The sequence below is a fragment of the Pezoporus occidentalis genome, unplaced genomic scaffold (assembly GCF_034315485.1).
Source record: "Pezoporus occidentalis ecotype Australia unplaced genomic scaffold, CSIRO_AGI_Poc_V1 ctg70, whole genome shotgun sequence".
NCBI lineage: Eukaryota > Metazoa > Chordata > Aves > Psittaciformes > Psittacidae > Pezoporus > Pezoporus occidentalis.
This window is the reverse complement of record NW_026916053.1, coordinates 409,806-422,833: the sequence shown is the minus strand read 5'-3', so window position 1 is coordinate 422,833 and position 13,028 is coordinate 409,806. Positions and strand designations below refer to the sequence as shown.

The window sequence follows — 13,028 nt, the reverse complement described above, 5'->3', positions numbered from 1 at the left end:
AAGCAGGCAGCCTATTATGCATGTGTGCTAGACAACCTTGTGCTGAAATGGGTTCTTGAGCATGATGCAATATCAAGGGGTCTGTATTAGACCATTTTAGTTCTGCAGTTCTAAGATTCCTTTAGGGGTCAGGTTGCTGAGATACGCAAGTTAACAGATGTTTCTTATCTTACCAGTACCAACATAGCTGGAACTGGACAGGATTTACAGCAACAAGCCAGAACCTTTTTGAAAGGCAGCCAGAGAAAAATTGGCTCTTCTGAATGGAAACATATTGGTGAATCTCGGTGTTCACGATCTTGCACTTCTGCAACGTGTGACTTTTTGTTGTTGGACAGACATTCCGTGTGAGTAAGTGCCTAAGTGACTTCAGATCAACAGATACCAGTGGCATACTTGCCCTTTAGTCCACTCAAAGTAACTTGGACTTTGTGGATGTGGCTGTGGCACTATTAGTGACATGTTATTTAGTCCTGACGCGTTCTGCACATTTCATAAGGCGTGCAAGTGTTTCTGCAGAGCACTGACCCTTGCGGGGAAATGAACTTTTCAAGTGTAGTGCAGACAAGCAGGTGTATCCCTGCTTCATGGTACAGGTAAATGGTACTGGCAGGGCCCTCATCTTTGTTTAGGTGGAGACCTTACTGCTGCTTCTCCTCCCATTCTCAAGATTCAGAAGGTAACACAAAGTTCCAACTACATTGATCTGTTAATTTTAGTGGGAACTGATGCAAGTAATGTCTTAACAGTGTTCTTGCAGATTGTTGAACTTCTCTAGGCCACCCTTCAGTGTATTCCTTGTTAAACAGTTGGGCAAATGCCAGTTGCTTCAGAAAGCTTAAGCTAGGAACAGCCTGGTGTCAGTGGATCTTCTGAGGACTTGGGAGCATCTAATGCAATGTTAGCCTGAGATCTTCTGAAACTCTTCTGAAAATAAGTAGCCAATTCTCCCTTGCAACTCTAATAGGTTATTCAAATGCAAGGGGAATAAGATTACTCACTCCTTTCTGAGTATGAAATGGGCAAAGGGACACCTGTTGTGAGATCTTCTGACACCACAGAACTCTTATCTATAATCTGCTCTCCTTTTCTGGGGCCTACTGACTGCCTTGTGGTTGTCAGCTTCTAAATAATGTCCTCAGGCTTTTTGTAGCAGAAGAAATACCTTATTGCTGGTTTAAGGTGAGGGGACGATGGTCACCACCACCCTCAAGACCAATCATATTCTTGTTTTCTTGGGTTATAATTGGGCCATTGTATGACAGCGGTGGCAGCACATACTGAAGTAGAGTTCTATTTTCCTGTTTCTTCATACAAGTATGTGCTAAGATGGGGGTCATCCTCTCAGTGAGTCAGACATCTCATTCTGAAAATTCTCTGAGGAGGCCAAAGCACCCTCTCTCAGCTGACTTCTGCTTTCAGACACCTTGATCTTCTTTAGGCTCTTCTATTGGGCTGTGCATCTTTGATAGTGGTGTGTATTTCTGTACTCATTCCATCACCTTTCCAACAGGAGCAGCCTTTCTGAGAGCTGTAATACTGTCAAGAAGTGGGGGTAGGCCAGATTGAAGCTGTCAGAGCATGTCTGTGCTGTAACCAGCACGAGTTAGCTGTAAGGCATGATGTGAGATTCTGGCTGGTCACAGCAATCTTTGTTTACAGTTCATTCAGTTACACCTTTCTCTGACGTTCACCCATCCTTGTACAGCAAAGGGGTGTCATTCCCTTTGTCAGTCCCAACCCTGCACGCTTCAAACTGTCACAAATGCTGGTGAATCACTTGGAAAACATTTTGACAAAACTCTGGAAGAAGGTTGGAGCGTGGGATCCGTGCACCTGCATGAGCTTGGATAACAAAACCAGCTTGGCTGTAGCAGTACGGGGATGTCAGCATCCAGCTGTATTTGGGGGAGTAAATTGTTTCACCTGACAAACAGAGCTGACTCTGCCAGACTGTGTGCAGTGCTGCATGGAAAGCTAGTTTGGATATAGCTACACCCCGTGCTCCACGATGCCCGCTACTTCTCTTGTGCCAAAGCTCCCCAGTGTCAAACCTTAACATTTGTCTTAGAACAGCTTAATCCTTTCTTCGTAGGACCAGCAGGAGTGCTCAATACCTGTTACCTGTATTGCTGATTCCATCAATAAATTAAAGCTGAGGAGAATCAACGCGCTTTTAGCCCTCGGCAGAAGTATCACCGAAGCATCTCCTGTTTCAGGTGTTCGCTTGTAGAATTGTGCAGTTGTGAACTGCCAGAGACACGCTCCAGGCATGAGCTCTCTCTGGAAATTCAAATCCACCTATAAACTCACCAGCCCTCACAGTAGGATAAATGCTCTGTTTTCCCTTTGCTTTCTGCCCTTACTTATTTAAATGAAATCATTATTGCCTTTAATATAAGTTAGAGGAAATCTGAGGTGTTCCTGGGGAATGTGGGCTGTAACAGCAGGTACCAGCTGGTACATGAAAGGCTCAGTTCTTCCATTGACAGCTAGTTGCAAAGTGACTACAGGCTTAAAACTTGTCAATAATCTAACTCACATGAAGTCAAAGCTTATGCTGGACTTCCTGTATTGTATTCAAGATGAGCATAAAAGAAAATGCTTTAATAACAAAGTAATAAATCTTAATTGAAGGTAAAAGATATTTTGTTACAAGTGAGTAATGTGTCAGAAAAGCAAAATGGGGTTTAGCACAGCTAGTTCCTATATTTAGCTTCTTAGTAAAAAGTTGCTATTTTCAAAAGCTGTGAAGAGAAATTCACATTGGTTTTGTGCCTCATATAGGGGTATTTTGAAATGAGTATTTCACAAAGAAAATGTATCAATAACAAAGAGCAGATTGCTACATGAACAGCTGAAAACAGTGTAATTGCAGAGTGCTGCGTAAAAGACAATGAAAGTCCCAAATATTTTACTAATTGTTAGCTAGAAATAAGTCTCTGTCCTTGTTTAAGCTGCTGCATAAAGAGTGAAGAATCTTTTGTGACATTTTTGAATACCTAATAATCATACATGTAATAGAGGAGCAAATATCCTTCAAATGAAAGGACAAATGTGGGTATTTGAGGTTCTATGCCAGGTGTTCCTTGGACTTCTGAATTCCGTATGTGTTTGTTTAAATTATGTTCAACTTTGTAATCTGGCTGCAGATGCGTTTTTATCCCAATCCTGTGGATTTTACACTACCCCAGAAGTTCCAGAGAACATAAATCTTGAAGTTTTAATGTAACTCAGTCTGGGAACAGAAAGTGAGCTTTGTACTTCCCTGTCTCCATTGAACTTTCAGCACAAAACCTGCACCCATGTTTCTGTTACAGACAGCATGAAGCTGTTATAGGAACCGTTACACAACAGCTGAAGTTGCATTTCCTTCTGAAATATAACTGTTGCTGGCTTGGAATACTCAAAGCATCAAACAGCACATACTGTTATGCAACAGACCACACGAACATTTGAATAGGTGTTTAAATGTGATATGGGTTATATATCTATATACTTATATACTGGAGAATGTCTTCTAAATGCTCTATTGTCAATTGATTTTAAGTGTATGATGTATTTTCTTTATGGTATCTTTGGAATCCATATCGGTGTTAAGTACAGAAGTGGATATGGAGCTTTAGGTGTATTGGGTTTTATTTCTGATTGGGTTTGCTGAAACTGTCTGTGATTCTCTGCACCAACTGGAGGCTTTTGTGTTTTCTGTAGCATTAAGTTCCATGTGTTGGGTCAGTAAATGTAGGCTGAAGGCCACTTTGTTTTGCTGAACAATGCCAGAAATTACCGACGTGCAGTTTAATGATACCATAGGGTTTAAATGCACCCTTGTGACTTCAAATGTATTTTTACCTATTAAGAAAGATAAAGTATTTCTAAACCAAAACGTTCTCATAGTATCTTTTCCTGACAGAAGGGACTGAGTTATTCCAGCGCCCCAGGGGACTGGTGAATGCTGCACTGTGATTTTGGCCTGCTGCTTTGCAGTAAAGCAGTTGTATTGCTTTAAGAAACCACACTGGAAAAGTGTCATCTTAATACACTTAATGCTTTTTAACGTTAAAGCAATTAATGATGCCATTTATTTAAAGCTTGTAGGGCATTCCCATTGTTCCAGTGACCCAGGAAGGGAAACTTCCCGCTGTGTCAGAAGTGAACAGCGCAGCTGCACACTACTGTTAATGTAGTTTCCAGTTTTCTCTCCAGCTGTGGTGTCTGAAGCAATGTAACAGCATTTGAAGGCTCGTTTTGTGCAAGTCTACAATTATGAGGAATTACATGCTGGAACTTTTGCTTTCCTAATGTAAAATACACATTTATATCTTGGCTTTGACTCAACTGATGTACACGGATTCGCTCCAGGCACTTGATTTCGAGTCCAGCAGGAACAATCCCATGGTTGCGGTGGTGGCACTTGTTGGGGGACTTTGGGAAACAGGGGATAGATGGGGGGGGGGGGGGGGGGGGGCAACCTAAAGCCGTGCGCAGGGTCCACGCAACCAGCGTTACCTTTCACGTACACTCCTTAGATTCAGAGGCAGATCTTGAAGTTGAGCGCTCGTTTAAACCCCCCCTCCCTGCCGCCGGTCGCCATTAACTCATCTGGAAACGGCTTCCCCCGGCGCTGAACCCGAGCGCTCCTGTGCTGCCCTCCGCCTTCCCCTCTCCTTATCCCGCTCCCCGGGGACCGGCCCCGTCCTGCGCTCCCTCCGCTTCAGACCCTTCCCACGAGCGCGGCGCTGCCACCAGAACGCGCCTCTGCTTTCTCGGAGCACAGCCGAGGCGCACGGAGCAGCTCCGCGGCCCCACCGCCCTCCACTTGCCCCGAACCGGGCTCCGCTCCCTCGGGGCCTCGCTCCCGCCGCCCTGCACTGAAGGGCCCGCGGAGGAACCGCGGGTGCCGGCCCCGTGCAGCGGCCGGGCCCCGGCTCCCCTGCGCCTCCATCTTGGCAGGCAGGCGGGCGCCGCGCGGGGCACGCCGGGAGCTGTAGTCCCCCCGCCCCCTGCCGGGCTGCGGTTCTTTCGCAGGCACGCCGGGACCTGTAGTCGCCGCAAAGGAGGCGGTGCTGCCAGCCGGCCCCTGCGCCCATTGGCTGAGAGCTCAAGGAGGGCGGTGCCCGCGGGGGCTCGGCGGCGCTCGATTGGCTATTTGCCTGCCCAGCCTCCCCGCCGCGGTGCCGTCACTTCCTCCCCGGCCGGAGCTGGCCCCGCTCATTCTCTTTAGTGTTTGCCCTGTGCCCGCCGCCTCCCTCCGCTGCCGCGGTCGCCCCCGGCCCCCCCCCCCCCGGGACCCGGCCCATGGACTGAGCCGCCCGCTGGCCCGCACCGCCCGCCGGCCCGGGAGCCGCAGCCCAGGCAGCCAGGTGAGGGGGGGGGGCGGCCCGGGCTCCCCCCCCCGGCGCCGAGGCGGCGGGGCGGGGGGTGGCGGCGGTGGGGCCTAGCGGGGGCCGAGCCGAGCCGAGCCGGCGGGGCTGTGGGGAGGGGGCAGCCCCGCGGAGAGAGGGAGACCTCCCCCCCCCCCGCGCCCCGCTCCGCCCCTCCCGCCGCCGCTGCTCCGGCCCCGCCCGGGGCTTTGCCCATCTCCTGGGGGGGGAGGAGGGGGGGGGTGGCGGGGCAGCCCCCGGCCCTGTCCCCTTCGGCCGGCGGGGCCCGGCGCGGGGGGAGCGGGGCAGGTTGCGGCGGGGGAGCCGCGGGGCCGGCCCCGCTGAGCCTCGATGGGGCCGCTAGTGGGGGCAGCGCGGGTCCCCGCCCGCCATCCGAGTCCGAGCGGCCGCGGCGGCCCCGGCCCCTGGGGCGAGTGGAGGGGGCCGCAGGTGGCGGGGCCGGCCCCGGCGAGGGGGGTGACGGCGGCGGTGTGGGCCCCCCGGGCGCTGTGGGACGGGGCAGGGGCTGTACCCGGTGCCCCGGGCAGGTGGTGCCGGCAGTCCTGCTCTGCCCGGTGTGCCCGTTTCAGCTCGGAGGGTGACAGTGGCGGCTCCGGCCCCGCAGGAGCAGGGGTTGGTGCCCGCAGAGCTGGGTCAGGCTCTCTGAACCCCGCGAGAAGGTGGCTGCAGCCGTCCTGCTTCTCCAGGCTGCCCGGAGCGGGTGACAAGTGCCAGGCTGCGGAGTCTCGAGGCACATGATTTTGGTAGCAAAACTCCCGCGGCTGAGCTGTCTGACTGTTCCGATGAGAGGTGTAGGTACGGTGACAACAGCAGGAGACACCCCCACCCTGCAGAGCTTACAGTGCAAACACTGAGACAGCTGGCATTAGCAGCCTTAGCTCGCTTTCTGAACACTGGCATCATCCCACTTTCTCCTTGTTGCCCACTGGGCTCGGCAGCCATTGCTGCACAGGGCTCACTTGGCACTGTTTTTTGAGCACAACACGAGTTTTTCAGGAGATGGAACAGCAACAAGTTCCTTTTAAATCTTTCCACTGCTTCTGCCTGTCCTAGAGGGGGTATACAGGGATTGGTGTGGTTGGGTTATCCGTGTAGGTGATACTACAGCCGGTCATGTTGACAGCCAGTTCTCTGGTGTATTCATAGGTTTAAGGGAAATCTGGGAGGAGCATCATCTGGAATGTAAATGAAGGCTAGGTGTATGTATAGCAGCGCAATAAAATATCTGAATGAAGTCCTTTGTCTGCTTTCGGAACAGTAGATTTATAAAGTCTTCCAGCCAGGCCATGCAAGTGTGCTCTGTTGTTCCCGTGCTCCAACGGCCCTAAATGTATTTTTCTTTAATACCACTGACCATCAAACTTGAGCTTTAATGCTGCAGCTGTAGCTGTGAGGTAGTGAAGTGATCTCTGGTTTATCTGCCCATCATCTCATGTAGGTGACAAATCTATGGTCACGCTTAAAGAGGTGAAAATTTAAAGGGCCAACGGGCTGAATGTTTTACTGTATTTTTGATTTTCTGGTGTTGCCTCAGAATCTCACCTCAAAACTGGCTTTAAAGGATCCATGCCAGATATGCTTCTTTTATTATTATTGTAAGCAGCCACTTTTCCTTTGTTTGACATTTTCCATGCCATTTATCACTAATTATCCTTTCAGTATCAGTATTAGGTGCTTTGTGGCAAAATTAAAGTGCTCATAGGTTGAAATACATTTGAGGTGATCTAACTGCACAGTCAGAGCAAAGCTAAAATCTGCCTCTCGCGCCTTGCTGAAGAACAGTAACTTTGTTGGAGGATATAGGAACTTTCAAAACAGATGGAATTGCTTTGGCTAGAGCCCTTGCCAAGGGGTCGATGATTTTATTGGGATTCTTGAAGATGCAACTGCAACAATAGAGTTGATCCATGCACTGATTGCCCTGGTAGCTGTGAGCAGTAGCTTTGTGACCTCTTCTGCAGCAGGAATAAACCTTAACTCATGAAGTATGTTGTCACAGTAGTAACTAATTCAGCTCGAAGTAAACACTGAAGCCTTTATCTTTATTCATGATTGACTTACCACTTTCTGGTTTCATAGTTTGCATCATGTTTGGAGCTGTTTTGTGTGTGTATCTGTTAGTTCCCTCTTTCCCTTCAGATTTTACTTTCAAATTTTAGCTTTTCATTACCCGTTTGTATTAATAATGTCTTAGCTCCCCAATTAATTTGCTTAATATTTAGTGTTTCCACCCGTCGAAATTCATCTTACCAGTACTTGAAAAGATCATCTGTATCTACAGTGGTTGTTGCCTTTGAGGTGTACCTTGTCTTGCCCAAATATTGTACAAAAAGATTTCTCTAGGAAGAAAGCATTATTCAGCTGGTGCTTTGTGTGTAAATAGCCTCAAGTCTGTAAGATCTGTAGTCTTTTTCTCTGGGTTGGTAGTGACTATTTATTCAGTCTTTCCAAATGTAAATAGTTTGATGATGTTCTTAAACACTGTTGTAGCAGTCAAACACTTTACAATTTAACGCTATATATCACAAAGCTACCACTGATGGGGGGTTTTGAGGGTATATTGGGAAAGAAACCATCTCAACAAGCTGCCTAGGATTTGTGGAAATCTGTTCTTCATGCTCCAAAATGGTCAGAGTGGGACAAAAGAGACTCAGCCACCACATTTGAATTATTTAAAACCCCTTTTAAAAAGGGAGGGGAGAGGGAATCTCTACCCAATCCTTTATGTGGGTGATGAATGCTCTGTAGTATTCCCCAGCCTGCAGACAACAGGTGAAACTGTTGCTGCTGAATAGAGGGTCTGTCTTTGCCATGGCTGTAAATTCTGATTTGAGCTGGGGGGGCTGGCCTCTGACGGACCAGCTCAGCAGATTGTTCCTGCGTGGCAGACAAGCGCTGTCGTGATGCTCAGATGAGGGTTGCTTGATCCTGAGTGGCAATACAGCTACAGGAGTGTAAAAATACAGGTGACAAAGGGATTAATGAGTAAATGTTGTGCATTCCAGTGTTTGTTTAGGTATATCAGTTCTGCCTGGCTCCCACCTCAGATCGCTAAATCCTTTTGCCCTGGTTGGGGTTTGTGCTCTAGTTGCTCATCTGTGAAATAGGAATAAATGAACTTCCCTTCTTTGGGAGCAGAGTTTGTTGATGCAGAGCAATTAATCTTCCTGGTTCTGTGAGTGAAGGGTCAGTAACTGTTCAGATGCACTGCGTTGTGAGGAATCTACTTTTCAGAAAGAAATCAATGCTTAATTTAAAACCTCATTTCCTATAGCTAAAACTTTCTCTTGGTTATTATGGCATGATTTTTAGTTGGTGGTGTCATGAAGTCCTTGTAATTTGAACCTTGATGGGTTTATCAGGTATCTGTTCTGTTTCCCATTCTGTTCTGTTCTCGTTCTGTAAAAAGCCCTCCCTCCTTGGTGCAGTTGAGTCATGAATGAATGCAGAGGAGGTTTTAAATGGGGTACGTCCATGTTTGTAACAAGTAGCATAATGAGAAGGTCATAACTTCCATCCTTCCGAACCTGCGTCTCCTGAGGAATATTAGGAGTTATTATAACCTTTCCATATTCTGGTCCTGACAACGAATAAAACCTATATAACAGAATCGTCAGGGTTGGAAGGGACCTCTGGAGATCATCCAGTTCAAAACCCCTTCCAAGGCAGGGCTACCTAGAGCAGGTTACACAGGAACATGTCCAGGTGGCTTTGGAATGTCTCCAGGATATATTTCTTTGAGGATTTAGTCTCTTTTGTATTTTCAAGTGGTTTATCAGGGTTCAGAGCAATTCTGTGGTAGGACCCACGTGAGAGCCCCTTTTTACCAAACCTTTGGCTTAACAACAAGGCCATTGTCTTCCTCTGGTCAAAGACAGAAACGTGCTGTTACAGTCAGGTGCACAAAAGTGTGTTCAGAGCCATGGGAATCTGGGATAGGAGGGACTGGAGGGAATGACGCAGCCCATCCCTCTGCGGGGTCAGGTATGCCAGCCTCCTTCTAAATAGATATTTATCAATTACTTAAAGTTTGCCAACAATGAAGTCACCTCTGTCGCCCAAAGCAATATGGTTTATTGCAACCATTACTATCGGAAAGCATTTTCTTGATGCACTTTTAAGCCTCTTGCCTCTAATTCTGTCACTTTAAGCATGAAGAACAGATTATTCCTTTCCACTCCAGAAACCTTTTACGTGCTTGAAGGCTGTTGGTTGTCAGGCCCCAGCTGCCTTCTCTTCAGCACACACAAGGCCAAATCCTTTCTTTTTTCTTAAAGGTTATGTTTTTCTAAAGCTGAGTGTCTTGTGCTTTTCCTACTTTGTTTTTGCTAACTGGGTCCACATCTATCTTGACGCGTGGTACTTGTGTGGATGCAGTGCTCCTGCTGAGGGCTCGGTAACGCTGAGTGCAGAGTAGGAGGACTTCTGCAGGTATCTCTCAGGTTGTTTTCCATTTCTGCATCTCAGTGTGCTGATGACTTTTCCTAAAAGAGCTTGTGTTAGGTAATGGTGTTATGTTGGTTGCAGCTCTTCTCCCACCCCACTGGTGTCAGTGCTTTTTCTGTGCTGTGTTTGATCTGCAGACAGCACCTGCCCAGAACCTTGTACTTGTTCCTGCTGTGGTCAAGTGACTCATTCTTGAGCCTGTTTTAACCTCCAGAGATGGCTGGAGAACATGCAGTTGTCTGTACAACTTGGGTTTTGATTCTGCCTGGGGAACATTATCTATTGCCTTACTTTCCTGGTGTTTAATTAAGCCTCCAGAAAGACTTGGAGGAGAAAAGTTGAACTGATAGGACTGTAATCCTCACGTCTTCCTTCTTCACTCTCCTGTTAAACAATTAGGCACCGTGTTTGCCTTTTCCAGGCTGTGTCCTCATCTGTTCTTCAGGACTCTTCCAAGATAACTGCTTATAGCTCTAAGGTTCCTTGTAGGATTTTGAAATGTCTGAAGTAAATTCAAGAACTTGGTTGTCTGTGTTCTAACCTTAATCAAGACTAAATCTTGCCCATGATACTGGTAGCAATGTTGCTAGCATCTTTGCGCAGTTGGCTTTAGTCATGGGAAAGAAGGATTAAACACTTTGTGCTATATTTGTAAGCAGAATAAAATACATTTTGATTTCCATTTAGAGCAGTCCATGCAGTGACAGGTTTCATACTCAGTACTGAAACAGCTTTATTCTAAAACAGTTTTAACTAGGTTGATTTCTTTTTATATGCCTGTTTATGAGTGAAATCATTAGACTGGAAATGTAGCCAGAAGGTAGAATTTGTATCAGGTTTTTGCAGTTAATAGCTGCCAGAGTTTCTCAGGTTGGTGGCTTGCTTTTGGTTTGGCTGCGTGAATTACAGTCTGGGTCTGATTTCAGTTGCTGATCTCTAGGGCTGTTAGGAAGAGGTTTAACTTCAACACAACTGGAAGCCTTACTACAGAAAGGAAATTGGCCAGCGACTCTTACAGTCCTGCAAAGAGCCCTATGTGAGATTGCACTGCTTGTGTAAGAAAAATCACTTGGGTTTGAGGGGAAAAAGCAAGGAAAGATGATTCTTAGATCAGGTTGGAATTTCTGCTTGGAAAAAAACAGTTTCTTTGAGCGGTCTGTCAGTAAGAGTTTAATGGTCAGACAAATTCTTGTCATCCAAATGGATGAGGCAAACTGCATGTAGTGGTGAGACATTGATACAGAAGATCTTTTTTTGTAGCTTTAGGAAGCAAAATGCTAACTCTCTGTTTTTCCTTTTAGGCAATCTACATCATAAATATCCTATCAGAACTAAATCCAAATCTGCACTCTCTGGATCTCCTAAAGGTACAGGAAACTTACTTAACATTAAAGTTTCTTACCTTTCATTTGCATCGTATTAAATAAACCACGAGTTGTGGTAAAACATGATTATCCACAGGAAGTGTCTGGTTTTTGTTTGATCCTCTGGCTTCTATCTGCAACACCTTTGAGAACTATAACACAAAGAAGCCCCAAGAGAACTTTTATCTGACAATGCTAGATTCTTGCTTTTATGGAGGAAGATTTTACTTTTGGCTGAGTGGACGCAGGCGATGTTCACATCTCTGTGTATTTCTTTGCTTGCCTTTTGGTTACCTTAATGACTTCCAAACTTTGCATTTTAATGTATTCAACATTTCTGGGAATGTTCCAGGCAGTGCTGTGCCAGAAGAAAATAGAAATGTAAAAACTGGAGTGGGGAACAGTGCTCTGTCGTCTGAAAATCCATCTCTGAGGTTGTTACCGTCCATAGGTCATTGAGTTGTTTGATGTAGTCATTACCATCATGAGGATAATGCTCTAGTGCAACGCTGTCTCAGTAAAATTTAAAGTATTAACATCTGAGTTAGCAAAAAATAAGTGTGGAAGGGTGGGAAAGGAGCAGGTTATGTGATTAGTTGCTGGCAAAGATGCTGTGAGTAGAACATTTGTTTGCTCACCTATCTTTCAATGTTTGTGAGTGGTTTTAAGTTCCAGCCATTCTTTGTGTGTTGTATAGGGGTCACTTACCTGTACTATTGTTTGTCTTGTTAAATTTGAATTGACTAACCCCAATTACATGGAAAAATCACCTGAAGTTCTGGCATCTCTATTTCTGTATCCACTGAAACAGCCTTTAGAAGTTGATAGTCTCAGCTTTCTAGATAATGGTACTTTTTTCTTGGATAGTTAGGATTTTGTAAGCCTGTTATAGGGTAGAAGGCCTGTTACTTTAGAAAAGCACTGTAAACCCAAAATAGAATCCTCAAATGACCTATAATTAAATGTTCAACGATGGACTATTCTTGTGTCCTAGTGAAATACTTCACACGAGTCAACTACAGCATTGTAAACTTCACAGGTAGCTGAAAAAATACAGACATCATTCCTGTTTGTTTTGTCAGCCTGTTCTTTGAAGATGCTTGTTAAAGTATGAGCTGAACGTTTTAAAAAAGCAAACATATATTTGTGCAAGGTATAATCTTTTAAGTTACTGTGTAGTGTGTAAAATACTCAGAAATTTGTAAAGTGGAATCTCAGCAATTCACAAGATGCTTTTAATGCCTACTCTGTTTTGGTTCCTCCTGAATTTAGTCTAACGAACTCTGAAGTAGTTCTGAATTGCTGATTACTTGCAGGATGTAGATTCAACTTTTGATATGAATATAAAACATGTGAGATCCGTGAAGGAGAGAGAAACATAATGATGATGTAGCAGCAATTTATGTAGAAATGATACAGCAGTTTATGAAGAAACAAGCATTATATTTGCTTAGGTTAAAAATGATACCTTTGTTGGGAAAGTTTTATTTTCATTGCATCGGCTCTTTCCCTGACAATAACTTTCTCTTCAGCTGTGCATGGCCAAGTTCTCAGCTACTTGAATGTCTTGGGGATAAAACCTGGACAGCAATGTGTTCTACAGGTTTCAGATTAACATTTCAAGTAAAGATGTAGCTTACCAATTCCCTGCAATTTCCTTTTGGTTAGGCATTGCAGCTTATCTTTCCTCCACCTTTAGAAACAGTCATGGAAAGGAGCACTCCCAAGATCTTGAGTGCATGTTTTCTTTCTTGATAAATTAATGGCTCCAGAGGCCACATTACAAATACAGCAATTTTGGTTATGAAATCATGGTTACATTTATAGTTGCAAA

General features: G+C 45.7%; 1 protein-coding gene across 10 annotated transcripts in view; it reads left to right on the top strand.

Moving 5' to 3' along the window:
* The first annotated feature begins 5,183 nt into the window (after positions 1 to 5,183).
* The window catches only part of STAU1 (staufen double-stranded RNA binding protein 1), a 32,014-nt gene continuing 24,169 nt past the window's right edge, over positions 5,184 to 13,028 (top strand). For 4 of the 10 annotated variants that reach the window (XM_062642208.1, XM_062642207.1, XM_062642204.1 and 1 more), the window contains exon 1: positions 5,186 to 5,363. The gene's annotated coding sequence lies outside the window, so the exon portion shown is untranslated. Of the gene's footprint in view, positions 5,364 to 11,131; positions 11,198 to 13,028 lie in introns of all 10 variants that reach the window. The other 6 variants (XM_062642211.1, XM_062642210.1, XM_062642206.1 and 3 more) reach the window with 3 other exon arrangements.